Source organism: Taudactylus pleione, unplaced genomic scaffold, assembly GCF_031769625.1.
Source record: "Taudactylus pleione unplaced genomic scaffold, aTauple2 ptg000065l, whole genome shotgun sequence".
Classification (NCBI taxonomy): Eukaryota; Metazoa; Chordata; class Amphibia; order Anura; family Myobatrachidae; genus Taudactylus; species Taudactylus pleione.
The window spans coordinates 3759621-3781028 of record NW_028284467.1 but is presented as its reverse complement, the minus strand read 5'-3'; the positions used below and the strand labels follow the sequence as shown (position 1 = coordinate 3781028).

The 21408-nt window shown below is 45.5% G+C and overlaps 1 protein-coding gene and 1 long non-coding RNA gene across 4 annotated transcripts in view; one reads left to right on the top strand and one right to left on the bottom strand.

Moving 5' to 3' along the window:
• Positions 1-12111: 12111 nt before the first annotated feature.
• Positions 12112-21408, bottom strand: part of LOC148534618 (uncharacterized) — a 75048-nt gene continuing 65751 nt past the window's right edge. Inside the window, exon 3 of the long non-coding RNA XR_015877016.1 lies at positions 12112-12813. This is a non-coding gene — a long non-coding RNA (uncharacterized LOC148534618). The remainder of the gene's footprint in view (positions 12814-21408) is intronic.
• ARHGAP9 (Rho GTPase activating protein 9) overlaps positions 12723-21408 on the top strand; it is a 160527-nt gene continuing 151841 nt past the window's right edge. For all 3 annotated transcript variants that reach the window (XM_088465894.1, XM_088465895.1, XM_088465892.1), the window contains exon 1: positions 12723-12801. The gene's annotated coding sequence lies outside the window, so the exon portion shown is untranslated. The remainder of the gene's footprint in view (positions 12802-21408) is intronic.

The following is a 21408-nucleotide window of genomic DNA, read 5'->3' as shown; positions in this document are numbered from 1 at the left end:
ATTGGAATATATCAAAAAAAGACAGAGAAAAATAAAGTGTGGCATATATATATATATATATATATACACAGTATATATATATATATATATATATATATATATATATATATTACCATAAAGGGACAGGTATCTGGAAAAATAGTAAATAATATTTCCAGGACAAAAGCATAGACAAGTATATCCTATTCCACTAATAGTATATAGATTATGGTCAGAGATCCCTCTCCCTTGACAATAAGTTGAATCTAACCACCGTGCCCATATGTGAAGACATTTTTTCTCTGATTTCCTAGCCACATATATATACTTCTCATGAGAAGTGACTGCATTAACCAATGAAATCCGCATCGCTAAGTCTGGGCCATTTGTCGTCATCCACAGTCGTGCTATACACACTTTGGCAAGCATGCAGAGATTAATAATGTAACGTTTGGTACATATATCTACTATTTCATCATCTATTACAGCCAGCATACATGTTAGGGGGGTAAATATATCCTGAGGTATGCCTGTGGAAACAGTGATACGGAATACATCTTTCCAAAAAGAATTAACTAAAGGGTAAGTCCATAATAAATGCCAAAAAGTTCCTTCAGATGCATTGCATTTAGGGCAGTTCGAATCCACCCTTCCCCCTATTTTTAGCAACCGTTCAGGTGTCATATATACCCTATGGACTAAAAATAATTAGAATCTGCTGGTATCTGACACAGCTGGTGGCTAACCTGGGACATGCTAAGGCTTCTTTCCATACATCTTCAGCAAACCCCTATATCAGCTTCCCATTTCAACTTAATAGTAAGCAAATCAGTAGAATGATGCGTATTCAACAAATTAGAATAAATCCCTGAAATCAAATGTCTAGAACCAGCAGATTGTAGTAGACCTTTAACAGGGGATTCCGATATAACCAGAGAGGCATCTGCGAATTGGGCACCAATAGCGTGTCTAAGTTGGAGATAGCTATTAAAAAATGTTTTGGGTATATCGAACTCTTACTGGAGATGCTGGAAGGACTTCAGGATCCCTGTATGATACAATTGTCCGAGCGACACCACCCACCTACCCCAAACCTCTCTAACTTGAAGCAAAGAAAGTTCCTTAAGTCCGCGAGCATGAGAAAGGGGAGTATCTGGGTCAAGGCCCTCTGCTTGCATTATACACGAAACCTGCCTCTAAATAAGAATGGCCTGTCTAACCACTGGGATATTAACTACCTGTAAATTATCACTAAACAGTATGTCAAAGAATGCCGGACTCCGGGGTGCACTTACCGGGTCCGGCGACACTGGTCTGTCAGGCAGCGGGCGAGGAGTCCAGGGAGCCCGCTGTCGATGCTTCCGGCTCCCCCCAGCGGCTGTGACAGGTGGCCGCGGCTCTCCTAGGAGCGCGCGCCATCCTGTTCTAGATTTAAAGGGACAGGCGCGCCAAACGCCAATCACGTTTGACGTGAGATTTCAAGTCCTCCCTATAAGAGGGAGTCTCTGGCAGCACATAGGTGCCAGAGTATAGGCACATTTCCCATACTCCAGTGTTCCTGTGATATTCCGTGACCTGTTTCTGACCTTGGCTTCATTTTGTGACCCTGATTTCACCTGACCCCTGGTACTGCATCTGATATCTGGTTTTGACTTTGGCTATTCCCTGTGACCTGTTTACGCCTGCTCCCTAGTCCGTTTGGTTCTGACCCAGCCTGTCAACTAAGCAATACGTCTCCTCCACTGCATCCAGAGTTTACCAGCACCTGTATAAGGGAACCTATCATGAGAGCCGCGACCTGTGTGTCGGACGCAGCGAGGTCCATACCTTCTTGCGAGGGTCCCTGGTGAATACCGCCGGCACATTAGACTCTGTGCCTCAGGCATAGGTCTAGCCAACTCCCCAAATATGGGCCACATCCATAATCCATCCGAGAGTTGTGACAGAATACTCTGGCCTAAAAAATGGATGCTACTAGTAATCTGTCACCACGAGACCTGCTTGAGAACTTAATTGCTAGAGTCGAGAAGCAAGAACAAGACCAGGCTCAGATTATGCAGTGTTTGCAGACCCTGATGCAGCAAGTCAGTGACGCTCAAGCACCTCCTGTACAACCGGGTCCATCTACTACGGCACCAGCCGCAGGGCTTTCCGCACCAATACGGATTACGAATCCAAAAAGTATGATGGGGTTCCAACTGGCTGTCGTGGATACCTGAACCAGTGCTCGATCCAGTTTGAAGTCCATACAGCAAGTTTACCTTCAGATAGGACAAAAGTGGCTTATATGATCTCGCTGTTGTCAGGTCAAGCATTGGCTTGGGCCTCTCCATTGTGGGAAAGGAATGATCCACTCGTCAACAACAGTGCCGAATTTCTGAGAGCCTTCCAGAAGGTTTTCGATGAGCCTGGATGAGTATCCTCCACAGGCTCGCCCATCTTGCAGCTGAAGCAGGGAAACCAATCTGTGGGACAGTATGCTGTGCAGTTTCGAACCCTTGCTTCAGAGTTGGGGTGGAACAAAGAAGCCTTGGTTGCCACATTTATGCAGGGACTGTCGGATCAATGTCCTTGCATCTAGAGAGTTGCCAACTTCCTTGGATGACTTGATCTCCTTGTGTATCCGAGTAGACCTTCGCCGCAGAGAGAGGGCATGAGAAAGGTAACAGTCTCGTCGCTTCACTTTTAAGCTGGCTCCACGATTCACGGCACCTACTGAGTCTCCAGAAGAACCCATGCAGATTGGGAAATCTCGACTCCCTGCCGCAGAAAGAGAAAGGAATTCAAAAATAAGCTTTGTCTGTACTGTGGTGAATCAGGCCATCTTCTCTCTGGCTGTCCAAAGTGTCCAGCAATTGAGAAGGCCTAAACGATCAAGTGGTGGTCAGTTTAGGTGCGTTGAAATACACCCCAAAAAACAAAGTTATTTCTCAGTAACCCTGGCCGTGGGAAACTCCTTTGAAGTAGTCAAGGCCTTCTTCGATTCGGGTGCCGATGGCTATTTCATTATGGCAAAAAAGGTCCAAGAGTTGGGTATTTCCAGTATGCCTCTGGAAAAACTCCTTTGCATCATCGGAGTGGATGGGAACAAACTTCCTATGGCTACCATTCACTCTCATATGACGGAAGTCACCATGCAAATAGGGGCTCTTCATCGAGAGTTGATAACATTTTACATTCTTCCGTCAGCCGAGAGTCCAGTCATTCTAGGTCTCCCCTGGCTCCGCAAGCATGCTCCCGTTTTACATTGGAATGAACCTCAAATACTGTTGTGGGGTTCTCAATGCCGTAGGTTGTTTATCATCGGTTAAGTCGCCTCATCGTGCCGTTCACAGCTCAGTTGTCTCTCCAGAAGACCAACTTCCAGTTCCTTATCAATCCTCTAGAGACGTGTTCAGTAAAAAAGCAGCAAAGATGCTACCCTCTCACCGAGAATGGGATTGTACTATAGACTTACTGCCTGGGAAGGTACCACCCCGTGGAAGAATTTTTCCTCTTTCGCTTCCCGAGTCCCAGGTGGTGACTAAATACGTGAAGAAAAATCGGGAGCGAGGGTTTATCAGAGAGTCTAAATCACCCGCTGGAGCTGGTTTGTTCTTCGTTAAGAAGAAAGACAGAGGTTTGAGGCCATGCGTCGACTACCGGGGCCTGAATGCAATCACCATTAAGGACCTGTATCCCCTACCACGATTTTCTGAACTTTTTGATTGGAAAGAAGGGGCAAATATTTTTACCAAACTGCATCTCTGTGGGGCCTACAACCTAATCAGAATCCGGTCTGGGGACGAATGGATGACGGCATTTAATACTCGTGATGGCCACTACAAGTACTTAGTCATGTCCTTTGGATTAAGCAATGCTCCAGCTGTTTTCCAAAAGTGCATGAACTATATCTTCCGGCATCTGTTATACAAGTATGTGGTGGTACATCTGGTTGATATCTTGATATTTTCAGCGGATCTTGCAAGTCACCGTCAACATGTTTGTGAAGTGCTGTCACGACTCCGGGCTCATCAGCTTTTTTGCAAGCTTGAGAAATGCTCCTTCGAGCAAAGGAACTAACATTTTTAGGATACATCATTTTGGGTTCCTGCCTTAGAATGGATTCAGAAAAGCTTGCCGCCATTGTAAACTAGCCTCATCCAGTCGGCTTGAAGGCTATACAACGCTTCCTGGGGTTTTGCAATTTCTACCGCCAGTTCATCAGGAGCTATTCATCCATCAAAGCCCCCATCACTGCTCTTACCAAAAAGGGTCAAGACACTCGTGTATGGTTGTCTGAGGCAGAGGAAGCATTCACCCAATTGAAACAGTGTTTCCTTTCAGCACCTATTCTGAGGCAACCAAATTGTGATTTACCTTTTTTATTGGAGGTGGACACTTCCACGGTTGGAGTGGGGGCAGTGCTGTCACAGAAAGATAGGGAAAACAAGTGGTACTCCTGTGGGTTCTTCTCGCGAAAGTTCTCTGCGCCAGAAAGGAACTACACGGTCGGAGATAAGGAACTACTGGTAATCAAGTTGGCTCTTCAGGAATGGCGATACTTGTTAGAGGGAGCTACATTTCCGATGACAGTATTTACCGATCATAAGAACTTGACGTATCTCAAGACAGCCCATTGTTTAAATTACCGCCAGTCTAGATGGTTGTTATTTTTTGATCAGTTTAATCTTGTGATTACTTATCGGCTGGGTAATAAGAATGTGAAGGCTGATGCACTATTGCGAGCATTTAGTTCTGATGAGATAGAGGAATTAAAGGAGGACAAGTCCATTCTAAATACTGCTTGCTTCGTGGCTGTTACCAACAAGGTCAAGATTCCACCAGGGAAGACATTTGTAGCACCTGAATCCCGATCCAAGTTGCTGCAATGGGCACAGTATTCACATTTTAGTGGGCATGCAGGAGTCAATAGCACTCTGGAATTAATACTCAGGGGTATTGGTGGCCAGCAGTTCATCAAGATGTTAAGGATTTTGTGGCAGCCTGTGAAATTTGTGCTCAGCACAAGAGTCCTCCGCACTCTCCACCTGGTCCTCTGTTGCCACTACTAGTGCCTGATTGTCCTTGGACTCACATTTCCATGGACTTCGTGACGGATCTACCTTCATGACAAGGGTTCAATACTATCCCGGTGGTAGTGGACAGATTCTCCAAGGCTGCTCACTTTGTGCCATTAAAAGGGCTACCCTCAGCACCTAAGTTAACGGAAGTATTTGAGGAAATCTTTAGATTGCATGGGTTTCCTAAAGATATTGTTTCTGACCGAGGGGTACAATGTACCTCTAGATCCTGGAGAACTTTATGCAGGTGCTTTGGCATCAAGTTAAACTTCTCTTCGGCCTACCATTCACAGAGCAATGGCCAGACGGAACGAATAAACCAAGAATTAGAGAAATTTATTCAAATGTATGTTTCTGCCAATCAAGATGACTGGGTTTCTCTGCTGCCTTGGGCTGAGTTTGCCCACAACAATTTGTATCATGAAGCATCAGGACATTCCCCATTTTTTACTCAGTATGGTCTGCACCCACTATTACCAGGCCTGCAGTCAGTACCACTTCCAGCTGTGCGTGGTACAGTGAATCGGTTTTGTAATATCTGGAAAGAGGTAAAAAAGAATTTGTGCAAAGCCTCTTCAAGGTATAAACTTTTTGCAGACCGGAAAAGAAGGCGGGGTCCGTTGTTAAATCCTGGTGATAAAGTTTGGCTGTCAACCAAGCATCTGAGATTAAAAGTTCCCACTATGAAGTTTGCTCCCAGGTACATCTGTCCTTTCCAGATTCTTCAGGTGATTAATCCAGTGGCATTTCGTTTAAAGTTACCTGGTACACTTAGAATACTTAACGTATTTCATGTATCCCTTCTAAAAACCCTGGTGCTTAATCGTTTCTCAGTGCCTCGCAGTTCCCCTTCAGCAATTTCGGTGGACCATCAGGAGGAGTATGAGGTAAAACTTAGACTCCAGACTGTCAAGGGGATCTGTTCAGTCCTTGGTTGAATGGAAGGGGTATGGTCCTGAGGAATGTTGTTGGGTCAAGGCTTCAGACATTCATGCACCTCAATTACTTCAGACATTTCATCAGAAGTTTCCTGATAAACCATTTGTGGGGTGTTCAGTGCCCACCCCTAGAGGAGGGGGGTAATGTCACAGTGCCCCAGACTCCGGGGTGCACTTACTGGGTCTGGCGACACATCTGTCAGGCAGTGTGCGAGGAGTCCAGGGTGCCCGCTGCTGATGCTTCCAGATCTCCCCAGCGGCTGTGACAGGCAGCCGCGGCTCTCCTAGGAACGCACGCACCATCCTGTTCTAGATTTAATGGGGCAGGAATGCCAAACGCAATTGGGCACCAATAGTGTGTCTAAGTTGGAGATAGCTATTAAAAAATATTTTCGGTATATCGAACCCTTACTGGAGATGCTGGAAGGACTTCAGGATCCCTGTATGATACAATTGTCCAAGCGACACCACCCACCTACCCCAAACCTCTCTAACTTGCAGCAAAGAAAGTTCCTTAAGTCCGCGAGCATGAGAAAGGGGAGTATCTGGGTCAAGGCCCTCTGCTTGCATTATACACGAAACCTGCCTCTAAATAAGAATGGCCTGTCTAACCACTGGGATATTAACCACCTGTAAATTATCACTTAACAGTATGCCACAGAATGCCGGACTCCGGGGTGCACTTACTGGGTCCGGCGACACTGGTCTGTCAGGCAGCGGGCGAAGAGTCCAGGGCGCCCGCTGCCGATGCTTCCGACTCCCCCCAGCAGCTGTGACAGGTGGCCGCGGCTCTCCTAGGAGCGCGCGTGCCATCCTGCTCTACATTTAAAGGGTTAGGCGCGCCAAACGCCAATCATGTTTGGCGTGAAATTTCAAGTCCTCCCTATAAGAGGGAGTCTCTGGCAGCACATAGGTGCCAGAGTATAGGCACATTTCCCATACTCCAGCGTTCCTGTGATATTCCGTGACTTGTTTCTGACCTTGGCTTCATTTTGTGACCCTGATTTTGCCTGACCCCTGGTACTGCATCTGATATCTGGTTTTGACTTCGGCTATTCCCTGTGACCTGTTTACGCCTGCTCCCTGATACCGTCTAGTCCATTTGGTTCTGACCCGGCCTGTCGACTAAGCAATAGTCCTGGGGGCCGCGACCTGTGTGCAGACACAGCCAAGTCCATACCTTCTTGCGAGGGTCCCTGGTGAATACTGCCGGCACATTAGTCTCCGAACCTCAGGCATAGGTCTAGCCAACTCCCTAAATACGGGCCGCATCCATAATCCATCCGAGAGTTGTGACACAGTAATTGACAAGGCGAGAGCCCTGATGAAGATTGCACCAACAAGAGAGCAGGTAATGAATCAGGTGTATTATCACTGACCCATTCCCATAGATGCGCTAATTGTGCAGCATAGTAATAAAACTTGAATAGGGGACGCACCATACCTCCTAAATCACGACACCATGTGAGAGTGTCCAACTTGATTCTAATCCTTTTATTAACCCAGAGCAATGATGACTGTAGTTCATCTATCTGTTTAAATACCTCCTGAGGAATATATACTGGAGAGTGCTGAAGCATATACAAAAGCTTGGGCTGAAAAACCATTTTGACAAGATTAATTTGGCCCGATAAGGACAAAGGTAATTTACCCCATACAGCAACACGAGATCTGAGATAGTCTACCTGTGGAGTAATATTATGCACTATATAATGTTGGGGAGCAATGGATATCCAAACCCCCAAATATTTAAATGAATCCACCCATTTCAACAGAAGAGCCACAAGGGGATTAATAGGGCAGGCTCCTGATGGGAAGAATACACGATTTATCCCAATTGATCAATAATCCTGAATACTGGCCAAATAAATCAATAATATCCAGGACCTTAGTCATAGAGATGTCATATTTTGTAATAAAAAGTAATATGTCGTCAGCATATAGTGCAATTTTATGAATTTGAGAACCCAACCGGAATTAAAAAATATCAGGACTAGATCTAATAAGACACATTAGAGGCTCTAGCAAATAGAATGGGCGAGAGTGGGCAGCCCTGCCGGGTTCCTCTAAATAATGGGAAAGATGAGGAGATAAAGCCATTCACAGCTACCCTTGCCACCGGAGTTGAATATAATAATTTGACCCACTTGACAAAGCTTGGAACAATGCCAAAGCAGTCCATAGTATCCCACAAGAACGCCCATTCCACAGAATCAAACGCCTTGGCGGCATCTAGCGTTACAATAATAGAGGTCTGAGTATCCTCATGGGAGACCTGCAACTGAGTAAACAAACGACGGTGGACTTATCCGGCATGACGCCCGTCTGATCAGTGAATCAACTGGGTTATATGCAGATTAATTCTAGATGCCAGGACTTTTGCAAGTATTTTAATGTCCATGGGAAGAAGGGATATGGGGCGACAAGATTCAGTCCGTGTAGCATCTTTACCTGGTTTCATTAAAACAACTATTAGTGCCTCTGACATGGAACTCGGAAGGGTGTTACTGTCATAAATTTTGTTAAACAGCTCAAGCAGTCGGGGCCCATAAAAGGTTTTATGCTTTTTATGCAACTCCAGAGGAATCCCGTCAACCCCCGGAGCCGTTCCATTGCTTCTCCGAAGCAGAAACTTACAGCAAAAGAACCCACAGGAGTACCATTTGCCTCACTCATCCTTTTGTGGCAGTACAGCCCCAACTCCAACCATGGAGGCGTCTACCTCCAAGAAGAAAGGCAGATCACAGTCAGGTTGTCTTAGAATAGGAGCTGACGTAAAGCACTGTTTTAAAAGAACAAAGGCCTCTTCAGCTGCAGGAGACCATCTCCGGGTATCTTGTCCTTTTTTGGTGAGCGCAGTGATTGGAGCTGCTATGGTCGAGTAGTTTTTGATGACCTGGTGATAGAAATTGCAGAATCCCAGGAAGCGTTGTATTGCTTTTAACCCAACAGGGCAAGGCCAGTTAGTAATGGCAGCTAGTTTTGCCGGATCCATCTGAAGGTAGGTACCAGAAACAATGTATCCCAGAAACATTAGCTCTTTTTGCTCGAATGAACATTTTTTAAGTTTGCAAAACAGCTGGTTGGCCCGAAGTCAAGTCAGCACTTCACATACATGCAGGCGATGACTTATTACATCCTCTGAGAATATCAGGATGTCATCTAGATATACCACAACGTATTTAAAGAGCAAATCCCTGAAGATGTGATTCATATATTTTTGGAAGACAGCCGGAGCATTGCTTAACCCAAAAGGCATGACTAGGTACTCGAAGTGACCATCACGAGTATTGAAGGCTATCTTCCACTCATCTCCAGCCCGAATCCTCATCAAATTATAGGCCCCGTAAAGATCTTGCTTGGTAAAAATCTTGGCACCATTAATTCGGTCAAAAAGTTCAGATATCAGAGGTAATGGAAACCGGTCTTTCATGGTAATAGCATTCAGGCCCCGGTAATCTATGCATGGTCTCAGACCACCGTCCTTCTTTTTGACAAAGAATAGACCGGCACCCGCGGGTGATTTGGACTCCCTGATGAAACCATGCTCCAGATTCTAATGAATATAGTCAGACACTGATTGGGACTCAGGAAGTGAAAGAGGGAAAATTCTCCCACAAGGTGGCTCTTTCCCAGGTAATAGGTCAATAGCGCAATCCCAGTCCCTATGAGTAGGAAGTGTCTCAGCGGCTTTCTTACTAAAGACATCTCGGAAGGACTGGTATGAAGCTGGAAGCTGAACTTCTGAAGAAACGACCGAACTCCGAATGGCTCGCTGGTGAGGTTTGACGGATGACAAACAGGAACCATGGCATTGAGGACCCCACGACTGAATTTGAGGTTCCTCCCAATCTAGCAAAGGAGAATGCTTGCGACAAGATTCAGTCCCAGACCAAGAATAACAGGGCTCTCGGCTGATGGAAGTATATAGAATGCTATCGATTCCTGATGGAGGGCCCCTACTTGCATGATAATCTCTTACGTCCGATAGTGGATGGTCGCTGTAGGAAGTTTATTCCCATCCACTCAAATAACACTGAGGGGTGTTTGAAGTGGCATAATTGGAATTCCTAGCTCTTGAAGTTTCTTAGCCATAATGAAGTTGCCATCGGCACCTGAGTCCAGGAAAGCCCTAATGACTTCAGAGGACTTTCCCAGAACCAGGGTCACATCAATGGAGAACTGGGGCACTACACGGTGTTATGGGGTGTGTTGAATATGTACCTATTCTGACCACCCCTTGATCAATTAGGCCTTCCCGGTTCCCAGATGCTTTGGACAGCTGGAGAGAAGATGACCTGGTTCAGCACAGTTTAAGCAAAGTCTGTTTTTAAACCTCCTTTCTCTCTCTGCGATAGGAAGGCGATATTTCCCAACCTGCATGGGCTCTTCTTCACGTTCCACTGGTGCCATGAAATGTGGAGCGAGCTTGAAGGTAAACCGACGAGACTGTTCCTTTTCTCTTGCTCTCTCCCTATGGCAAAGATCCACCCGAATACACAGGGAGATCAAAGAAGTTGGCAATTCCCTGGATGCGAGTACATCTTTGATCTGATCGGACAGGCCCTGCATGAATGCGGCAACTATGGCTTCGTTGTTCCACCCCAATTCTGAAGCAAGGGTTCGGAACTGCACAGCATGCTGTCCTGCAGACTGATTGCCTTGTTTCAGCTGTAGAATAGCTGATCCCGCAGAGGGTACTCGACCAGGCTCTTCGAATACCCTTCGGAAAACCTTCAGGAACTCTGCGCTATTATTAACCAGAGGATCATTCCTCTCCCATAATGGAGAAGCCCAAGCCAAAGCCTGGCCGGACAGCAACGAGATCACGTAAGCCACCTTTGTCCTTTCTGACGGGAAATTTGCTGCTTGGACCTAAGTTTGAATTGAGCACTGGTTCAGGAATCCTTGACAGTCCTTTGAGTCCCCATCATACTTCGCAGGATTCGGGATGTGTAATGGTGCAGAAGCACTTGCAGCTTGCATAGTCACCGTAGGAGGTGGGACTGATTGTACCGGTGCCGGCTGAGCGGTACTGCCTTGTTGCATTAAGGTCTGCAGACACTGCATAATCTGAGCTTGATCCTGTTCTTGTTTCTCGACTCTAGCAAGTAGGTTCTCGAGCAAGTCTCGGGGTGATTGGTTACCAGCAGCATCCATGTTTTTAAGCCAGAGTATTCTGTCACAAACTCTTGCACGAATAATGGATGCAACCTGTATTCAGGGAATTGGCTAGACCTATTCCTGAGGCGCGGAGTCTAATGTTCCGGCGGTATTCACCAGGGACCCTCGCAAGAAGGTATGGACTTGGCTACGTCCGACACACAGGTCGCGGCCCTCAGGATACAGATGCTGGTGAACTTAGTTGGAGTGCAGGGGACTTTAGAATAGTCGACAAACTGGGTCATAACCAAACGAGACAGTACCAGGGAGCAGGCATAAACGGGTCATAGGGTATAACTGAGGTCAGAAACAGATAGGGGTCAGGCAGAATCGGAGTCACGAACAAGCCAAGATCAGAACCAATAATCAGGATATGCACAGGAACTCTGGAGTATGGTAATGGAGCCTATACTCTGGCACTGAAGTGCTCCCAGGAACTTCCTTATATACTGTAGGTCGGGGTTCAACTCAGCCCCAATCAGCACTCCCTAACCTGTCTCTTTAAATTTACAAGCAGTATGGCACGTGCTCCTAGGGGAGCCGTGGCCGAAAGCACACATCCAACAGTTGGAGCCCGCCGTGGAGATCCCGGCGCCCGCTGCCCGTCAGGGAGCCAGTGCTGCCAGACCTGGCAAGTGATGACCGGTGTCCGGCGCACTGTGACAGGAAGCAAAGAAAGGGGAAGCCTGAGACAAAGCATTTGGTGAGTTCCAGTGGCTAGGGGAACATCTGTGAAATAGCCTGCAGATAGGAGGAAAGGGGCTCAAGATCCAGTACATGGCACAGTGGAAGGCCTGACTCAGACATAATGTATGGTACAGTCAGGATCTGGCAGTAAAAATCACTTACATGAATAAAAACAATCAGCCCTGAAGATCAGGATACAGATGCAGGGGTCCACAAAGTAACGGGATCACCAGTGCTGGAAGAACGGATCCAAGACTTGTTTGAAGGATTTCAGCCTTTTTATTGTCATCTGGACCTTTGAGACAGTCAGTGTCACATTCTCTGGTTTTGGCTACTCCTTATTTAAATCTCCTCTATTCTATTTGCTAGCAAATACAAATGTGTTAAAAAAAAACAGTTTCCCCAGTTAATATGTATAGATGATAAACTTATCAGGCCCCTCTTACCTCTTGTCTGTTTTTTTACTGTTATGGTCCCAATTGTAAAGCGCAATGGAATATGCTGGCGCTATATAAGTGAATGTTAATAAATAAATACATTTTTGCCACTTTTTAAACAAAAGTTAAAACCTGCGCAGCAGTTATTTCTACTTGAGCTTCCGTCACCTATCACACACATAAAGCTGCTTTACAAGATGTAACACTGGGCCTGTAATCACAAGCCATATAGAGGATGCAGGTGAACTGTGCGCAGGGTGTGGATGATGAACTTAAAAGCACATGAAAAGCATAGAGACAATATTACAGACAGGAAGTGGTTATGATTGTCATTTCACAGAACCCTATCGGTCTAACACACAGAGTGTTCTTTCCCCTTCGTGCCTGGTGGTGAGATCTGCTGTGGAAACGCCAGAGACACACAGGCAGTACTGTTCCTCTGCTGCATTTGTGTGGAGTTCTCCAGAAAGGCTGACCATGAGGGCCATCCGTTGTGCTGACAAGTAATATTTCCTCTGTACCCGGCTTTATTTGGTAAGTGATAAACTGCAAGATATAAATAAATACGATGAGGAGGGTATCTTAAGAGCCAGGATCCTATTAATTGACTGTTTACTGTTGCTTCAAAGCAGAACTCAATGTGTCTTTAGATTTATAGGATCAGTATTCTAGAACCCATTGAACATTTATTACACCCCATATTGGTGATTTATTCTATATGCAAGATACCATAGTGTGATTATGCAGCTCTTATTTACAGCACTCTTTTGTTTCCTTCTTTCAAAAGATTTTTAAACTACTATGTATTATGTCATGTTACAGCTGATAACATATTTAGTTATTTAGGGACTAGAGAGATCTTTAAACGGTTATCTAAGAACACAGGAAAAAGAAAGCTTAGCATCTCTATTAATAATGTATTTACTAACAATTCTAATGGCTTGCATGTTTTACTGACATATTTTTATGCTTTAACAAAATGTTTCCAGAACTGAAACTGCTAGCAGCTTCTACAGGAAAGACACATTCAGACATTACCAGCAAGGTTGTTCACACACACAGCCTTACTAAAGCTAAAGTTCTTGGTGTGATACATGTGTGTGTAGAGTGGTAAGGAAAAATGTACTAAGCGGCGCTTTCTGCTGCCGCATCTTCAGATGCTGAATTTAAAGGGGCAATAATGTTAAAAATAAAAACAAGCCTGGTTTTGTGTTTAATATCATTACCCCTTTAAACCTAGCTTTCAATAACCGCAGAAGACACATTAGCTTTGAAAATGTAGACAAATGTGTCAGAAAGGAGACTTTTTTATTTACGTGTTTTTACTTATTATCAGTAAAATGACAATCAATTGTCAATCATCCAGATCAGACATTATCACTGCATTAGATGGAATATTCAGTCAAAGAGTTAACTCAGTGGTATTTTCACATAGCAGTCAACAATGATCTCTATCTCAGTATAAGATTTCATGCTTGAGTCTAGTGTGACACTGCTGTATATAACTATATGCTGTATTCTGGGCTATTTGATGTGAAGGCCTTTGTTGCGCCACAGTTAGAAGTGTGGGAAGTTACTACCATATTTAACACTAAAATGAATCTGGCATTCATAACTAAAACTTTCTATGAACTTAAACCAAATCTAAAATATGAAACTAATTCTAAGAACTGTCCATTTAAAATTTGTAACTAAATACTTTGCTATTATCCAAAAGATCTGAACTAAATATTGTTTAAAGAAAATTCCATATTTATATGTACCCAAGCCTGTGCTTTCCTTGCCTCAGGCAATAAAACATAGTGGACACCCATTAGTGATACCTTTTCATGTTTGTATATAAAGATATGACTGAGAAGTTCAATACTGTTTATCTCATTTTAACAAACTGTTTCAGATTTTCATTGATAGTGTAACTGCAAATTGCCCATACATGCAGCAATTTTGGAAGCATGGAGAAAGACATAATTATAAATACACAGTACTTAATAAAAATAAAATATTTTTTATTCTACTAACAGTTTCTTATATAGCGCAGCATATTCCGTTGCGCTTTACAATTGTAAGCATTAATAGAACAAAACTGGGTAATAACAGACAGATATATAGGTAGAGATCAGTGATAGAGAGATCAGGTTGGTAACTGTTATTGGCCGGTGGAAATATAATTAATTCTGTTTTAGAAATATTAAGTTTCAGGTGGCGAGATGACATCCAAGATGAAATGGCAGAAAGACATTCAGTGACACGGACCAATACAGATGGTGATAAATCTGGGGAGGATAGGTAGATTTGAGTATCATCTGCATACAGATGGTACTGAAATCCAAAAGAGCTGATTAGTTTGCCAAGAGAGGTGGTATAGATTGAGAATAACAGAGGCCCTAAGACAGAGGCTTGCGGTACTCCAACTGATAGAGGTAGCGAAGAGGAGGCAGAGTCAGAAAAACGAACAGTAAAAGAGCGATCAGATAGGTAGGAAGAAAACCAAGAAAGAGCCTGCACCCCTAAACCCCAATTCTGCACTTTTTTTCGACACCTATTCAATGGTGAAAAGTTATCCCCGTTTTTTATTAAAGATTTTTCAAAACTGTGATAAGTCTTTGTAATTGAATACGGTGTAAAAGTCAAACCTGCGATAATGACGTCAAAAGTGCGATATTAACGCAAAAACGATGTTATCGCTCCCATATTGAATACCCCTAATAATGTAGTAAAATAGATATGGCTAGTATAGTATTATGCAGTAGTTCAGACAGGATTTAACTACAGAAAATTAAGTTTTTGATTTAACCCTCTTTTAATAATGTAATATATTCTTAGAACTCTGTTTTCTGGCTTACTTATGGATGTTTAATAAATTAGAATTGCACAAAAAGGTCCTTCTTAATGACTCACTCCGTGTAATCAGGAAGCTGGGAGAGGAACAGTTCGTTAATCATATGGTTTAATAGGGAAGTGCACTAAGACTGGATTTAGTGATTACATTTATATGTTTGAAGTAACCGATCACATGTGGTAATTTAGTTTTGCTACAATGATCGTGGGGGGAAATTGGAATATCTGCTGTGTTTGCCTCTGTAGAAACCATCAGTCTTAAACCTAATTTCAGCTGTTGGGAGTACTCTGATCATGGCATTCCTACTTTCTGTGTAAAATGTTCATATATGACTTTAATGCTTTACAACTACATACTGCTCATGTGTACTGCAGCCCATGGTAGTAATGCATTAATTTACTTGTATTAGTCTAGCTTGCCAATTTGACATTAATTGAATGCTATTGGAGGAATTCATTTACATGTGGTACTTTACCGCCATTAGGTAGTCTCGGGCTATAATTCCCAGTGCTATTCAATTAGCCTTCCTAATTTGCCTGATAGCTGTGTTAACACCCGTTACAAGAACGTGTTAACGGGTGTTAAGACTTATTTTTGGGCGTTAACACACTGAATTCGTGAAAAGTATCACCCGATAACAGCACAGTTATCGGGGATTTCTATTCGGGTCTCATGAGACCCGAAAATAAATTCCTGTTAAGTGGGGCTAATGAAAAGCCCTCAGCGATCTATAACCCTGCAGTAACTTACCGCAGCTAATTGAATCTCCCCCTATGTGTTGCAGCACATACATAATACTACAATTTTTTATGGCCCTATTGGTCCTCAGAGAGGATATCTATTGAAGTAGATATTATAATATAATATTTGGTCATTTTCCTGATTTAGACCAAATGATCATGATTATTGTATTAGTATTGAGCAGAACATGAGTGGTATAGATCAGCGTTTTTCAACCACTGTGCCGTGGCACACCAGTGTGCCGCCGGAGGTTGTTTAGTGTGCCGCCGCCGAAGCCCGCTGTCAGAGGCTCTCAGAGCCGCCGATCAGATTATTCTTGTGTGAGCCAATGTGACTTGTGGTTTTTTATTTTTTTGGGGGGGGGGGGCAATGTGGGTTTTTTTCTGTAGTGGTCAGCCAGTGTTTTTTATGTGTGGGGAGCGATGTGGTTTATAATTATTCTGTGTGGCCAGCCAATGTAATTGTTTTTCTTGTGGGGGCATGTTTTTATTTTTTCTGTGGGGGCCTACCAATGTTATATTTTTCTGTGGGGGGCAATGTATGTGTTTTATTCCTGAGGGGGCCAATGTATGTGTGTTTTTTCTTATGTGGGAGCCAATGTGCATATTTTTTCATCGGTCGCGAACGCCGCATCGCCGGATGGTGTGCCTTGGCAATTTTAAAATCTTGCGCTGTGCAGTAGAAATGTGATTATGTAGGCTGCGCTAAGTATGAGGAGCAGCTCTTATGGATTTTGATAAGTTTAAGTATAAAAAAGAGCGCTTGTATAATGAGTAAAATGTAACGACTATGGATCTGAGAAAATAAAAAATAAGAAAATGATAAAATAGAGTAAAAGTAATAAAAAGTTAAATTAAGATAAAAAGTAAAGGATAAAAATAATAACAATAATAAAATAATATGATCTCCGGGCAATGCTGTGAAGAAAAAATAAAATTAGAGATTGTGGTATTAACCACTATGTCTTTATAGCTTTTTTGCGGGTATTTGTGTGGAGCCGGGCTGTGGGGGTTGTTGATGTTGCGGGCTTTGAGGGTGGTGTCACTTGCTCAATGTTTTGGAGACACTGGCAGGTTCTAACTCCTACCTTTGCCTCCTGGCAACAGTCACCTCTTCCTCCTCGCAGCAATGTGGCAATGTCCGGGTCCCAGTCAGCGTCTTACGTCCATCGGAAATGGTCACGTTCGCACTTCCGGTTTGGCATCTTTCGGCTATCCCACCATCCAACACGTTTCATGCAGTAATGCACTTTGTCAAGGATGGTTTATCTTGTGGGTAGTCCCTTTTAATACCAGGGAGATTGGGTCTGTTTAAAAAAAGGAAGTCCTCTGCCAGGTCTTCTGTTTAAAGAAGTGGCAAGCACATGTTTGGGTGCTTGTATTCTAGATATCCAGCTGTGTTCCTCAAGTTGAAAAAGGTTGAAAATCACTGGTATAGATTAAAGAATGCTTTTACTGCTGCATTTTAAGAATTGTATGGGTCCCACTGGTTGGATCATGTTCCCCTATTCTACCAGCCAGAGATAAAAGTGATATGAAAATCAGGATTTAGCTTGTCTATTTTTCTACTAACACTAAAGTATATCAGTTTTGAGGTGGCATGGAATTGACAAAATTGTATACAGAGTATAGCTGTTACCTTTATCTCCTGATTACATGATGTAGTTGTACTTGATAAGTTCTGAGGTTTTCTTCACATTTTGTAAATGTAAAACAATTCCAACAAAATAAAGAATTGAAATTGCACAGCAATGACCAAGAGGTCTCAGCCTTCACTGTGATCCCAGTGGAATGCAATAGGACACAGGTTCTCAAACTCGGTCCTCAGGACCCCACACATTGCATATTTTCCAGGTCTCTTCACAGAATCAAAAGTGAAATAATTATAACCACATGTGCATCTTTTAAAATGTGTCAGTAAGTAATGAACACACCTGTGCACCTGCTGAGTGACCTGGAAAACGTGACCCGCGTGGGGTCCTGAGAACCGAGTTTGAGAACCACTGCAATAGGGCAAAAAAAGGTAGTTGTACCAAATTTAAATCTATGGGCCTGATTCAACATGGGACAGTAATGCAACCGCAACTGCGATTTTGCACGAAAATATGCTAATGCCTGCCAAAGCTCAACTGGCATAAAGACGCCCACTGCTGCTTTCTCATATCCGTCCAATGTCGCTCTTCTGCGCAAACATTGGTACCATCGATGCACATTGTTACAAGCATGGGTGCCAAGAGGGGGGGGATGGGGCGGGTACAGTTTATCCGGGCCTGGGCTTGCTAGAGGGACCCATCGGGGCCCGGATACGGCATCGCCCCCCCCTTCCCTACAGCAGCTCAGAACACAGCTTGTGCTGGGCTGCAGTGCGAGACTGCTCGAGCAGTCTCCTAAGGCTGTAGGGGGGAGCGACCACACTCATCGCGCCCCCCCCGCTTATCGCCAGGCTGGGGGGCTTACAGTGCCCCCTCCCCAGCGCAGTGCTGCAAAACAGATTAAAAAAAAAATTGTCAAGTGGACGTGGCCATGCCTCCCGCGATTAGGCCACGCACCCCCCTGTACCTGGGCCCGGACGGGCTCTCTACGGCCATGGTTACAAGAAGTCTGACCAGCCACATACACTTCAAATGGACAGACGACATTGCAGTGGGCACTTCTGGGGTCTAATTACAGGGGGCACTACTGGGGGTTTACTACTGGGGCATTACAGGGGGCTAACTGCAGGGGGCCCTTACTACTGGGGCATCATATAGGTGCATTACAGGGGCCTTACTACTGGGGGCATCATATAGGGGCACTATGGGGTCCCTTACTACTGGGGGCACTACAGGGGCCTTACTATTGGGGGCAATATTGAGAGCACTACAACAGGGGGCATTGCAGGGAGCATTACTACTGGGGGCACTACAAGGGCATTACAACTGGGGGCACTGCATAGGGGGACCACTACTGGAGGTACTGCATAGTGGGACCACTACTGGAGGCACTGCAAAGGGGGACCATTACTGGGGGGCACTACATAGGCGGGCACTGCCTACGGGGACCTCTACTGTGGGAACTGTATAAAAGGAACTGCATAGGGGGGCGGCGGCAGCTGGGGCTGGCATAGGTGCTGGGGGAGTGGTAAATTTAAATTTGGGGGGTGGGAGGGGAGGAGGCACCAACATTTATCTTGCCTCCTGGCACCTGGGATGAAGTTGCGCCACTGGTAATCGCAATGTGATAGCTGCACACGCGCAATGCAGCTTATATGCATTCGCGTTGGCAGACAATCGCTCGATCTGCGTCTGTAATCGCTATTGCGTACAATGCTGAATCAGGCCCTATGTTCTATGTGAACAGCAGAAGCTGCTAGGCATTGTGGCCCTGATTCAGAGGCGCTCGCTATTTGCGAGCACTCGCTCTGAATCATGGCGGGACTTTTTTTTTTTACCCCAGCCTCCAGGCTAGAGCAGGAAGTTCACTACTGACATCACGTGTGATGTCAGTAGGGCCGCCCACAAACGGCAGGCGATCCTTCGGGAACACTTCCGTTTGTGCAGCCATCCCCCCGACCAGCCAACAAAACGGGGCGAGCTGTCGATCAACATCGACAGCCACCCTGTCTTGTAGCGAGCCCCGGAGCGAGTGATTTCTCACTCGCTCTGGGGCTCGCGTGTGCACACTGCCCGGCCATCGACCCGCTTGCGAGCACTATGCGCTCGCGAGCGGGTCTGACTCAGGCCCTGTGATCACTAGTTTGCTCAAGTTTTCTCTTGCACCATCCCATATAACAAATGCATGGGGAGAAACCTCCTGTTCGTTAGATCACGGTGTGCCTTAGGAGACTTTTTGCTGCATAAATATGCTGCAGAAAAATTTGGATCAAGTCTTATAGATTCAGTGATAGTCCTTTAGAAAACGCAAAGTTTGGATCCGTAAGAGTACATCGTTGTTAGAGCATTTCTAGGTGTTTAGTGATTTACCGGTTTGCAGATACAACTAAATATCTGCATAGTGGAAACAGTAAAACGTTACATCAAAGCAGAGCCGGATTTAGATCTCATCCCTATGCAAGATACCAGTTTTGGGGCCCTCCTCCCTCAAACATTCCAAAGCACTATATTTTAATTTCTGATTCTCAGCACAAGACCCCCCTCCTCTTCTCACAGCACAAACCCGCTCTTTCACTGACCCCTCTCCCATCTCAGCATAGACCCCCCCTCATGCAATGCCCCTGTACTAGTGCCCCTTATGCAATGCCCCCTGTAGCAGTGCCCTTTATGCAATGCCCCCTGTAGCATTGCCCGTTATGCAATGCCCCCTGTAGCAGCGCCCCTTATGCAATGCCCCCTGTGGCAGTGCCCTTTATGCAATGCCCCCTGTAGCACTGCCCATTATGCAATGCCCCCTGTAGCAGTGCCCATTAAGAAGGGCCCCTTATGCAATGCCCCCTGTAGCAGTGCCCATTATGTAATGCCCCCTGTAGCAGCACCCCCATGCAGGGCCCATATGCAGTGCCCCCTGTCGTTGGGCCCATATGTATTGCCCCTGTAGTAGTAGTGCCCCTGTAGTTGTGCCCATATGTATTGCCCCTGTAGTAGTAGTAGTGCCCCTGTAGTTGTGCCCTTTAAGGTTGTACCCCTGTAGTAGTAGTAGTGCCCCTTTAGTTGTGCCCTTTGCCCCTGTAGTAGTGGTCCCCCACCCCCCATCCCCTACTTACCTGACTCCACGTGGCCGTCGTCCGGGCTGATGCTCCCACCGCCGATCTAACTTGATCCAGCAATCGCAGCCGCACAGGCTCCTCACGTCGCGGGCGACGTCATGACGTCTCCCGCGCAGTGCATCACTGGGAACGCTAGCTCTGAAGCAATCGGAGGCTTCCTTATCCTCCGATCACTTCAGAGGCCAGCGTTCACTGACCCTGTACTGAAACTCCACCTCCTCCTTCCCTGTCCTGGTAGGAGCAGGGCTCTGGACATGGTGCTGCTGCCTCCGGCCGGTGAGAGGAGACACAACAGCAGCACGTCCAGAGCCCTGCTCCTACCAGGACAGGGAAGGAGGAGGTGGGGTTAAAATGCAAGCTCTCTCTAGGGCCGGATTCCGGGAGGGCCCTTTGTCGGGCCCTAGGCATCCACCTAGGATGGCTAGCAGTAAATCCGGCTCTGCATCAAAGTCTGATGCCGTCCATGATAATTATATTGTTGATACCCGGGGATGGAATGGGGCTGTAGTAAAGCTCTGGCATCCCTCTGTGCACTAAAGGGGCATGGCCATGCCTCACGGAAGTGTATCACGAGTCACAGGGCATGGCCTTGCTGCACGCCCTGTTTCTCTGCATGCTGGCTGCGCAGAGAGCCTGAAAGCGGAGCTACTCGGCCAGGCTTTCGGGTTGGACCGGCCCATCAGGCCATCTGCCCTTCTCATAGGCAAACGCAGGGGGGGTTTCCGGTTGCCTGGAAACCCCCTCCCTAGCCCACATCATGATACCCACAATTGAAATAGCATATAATACAAAAGTTGCATGTTTTTAAGATGCCCTCAGTGTCACAAATGAAATTATTAGCTCGACCTGTTGATCTTTTA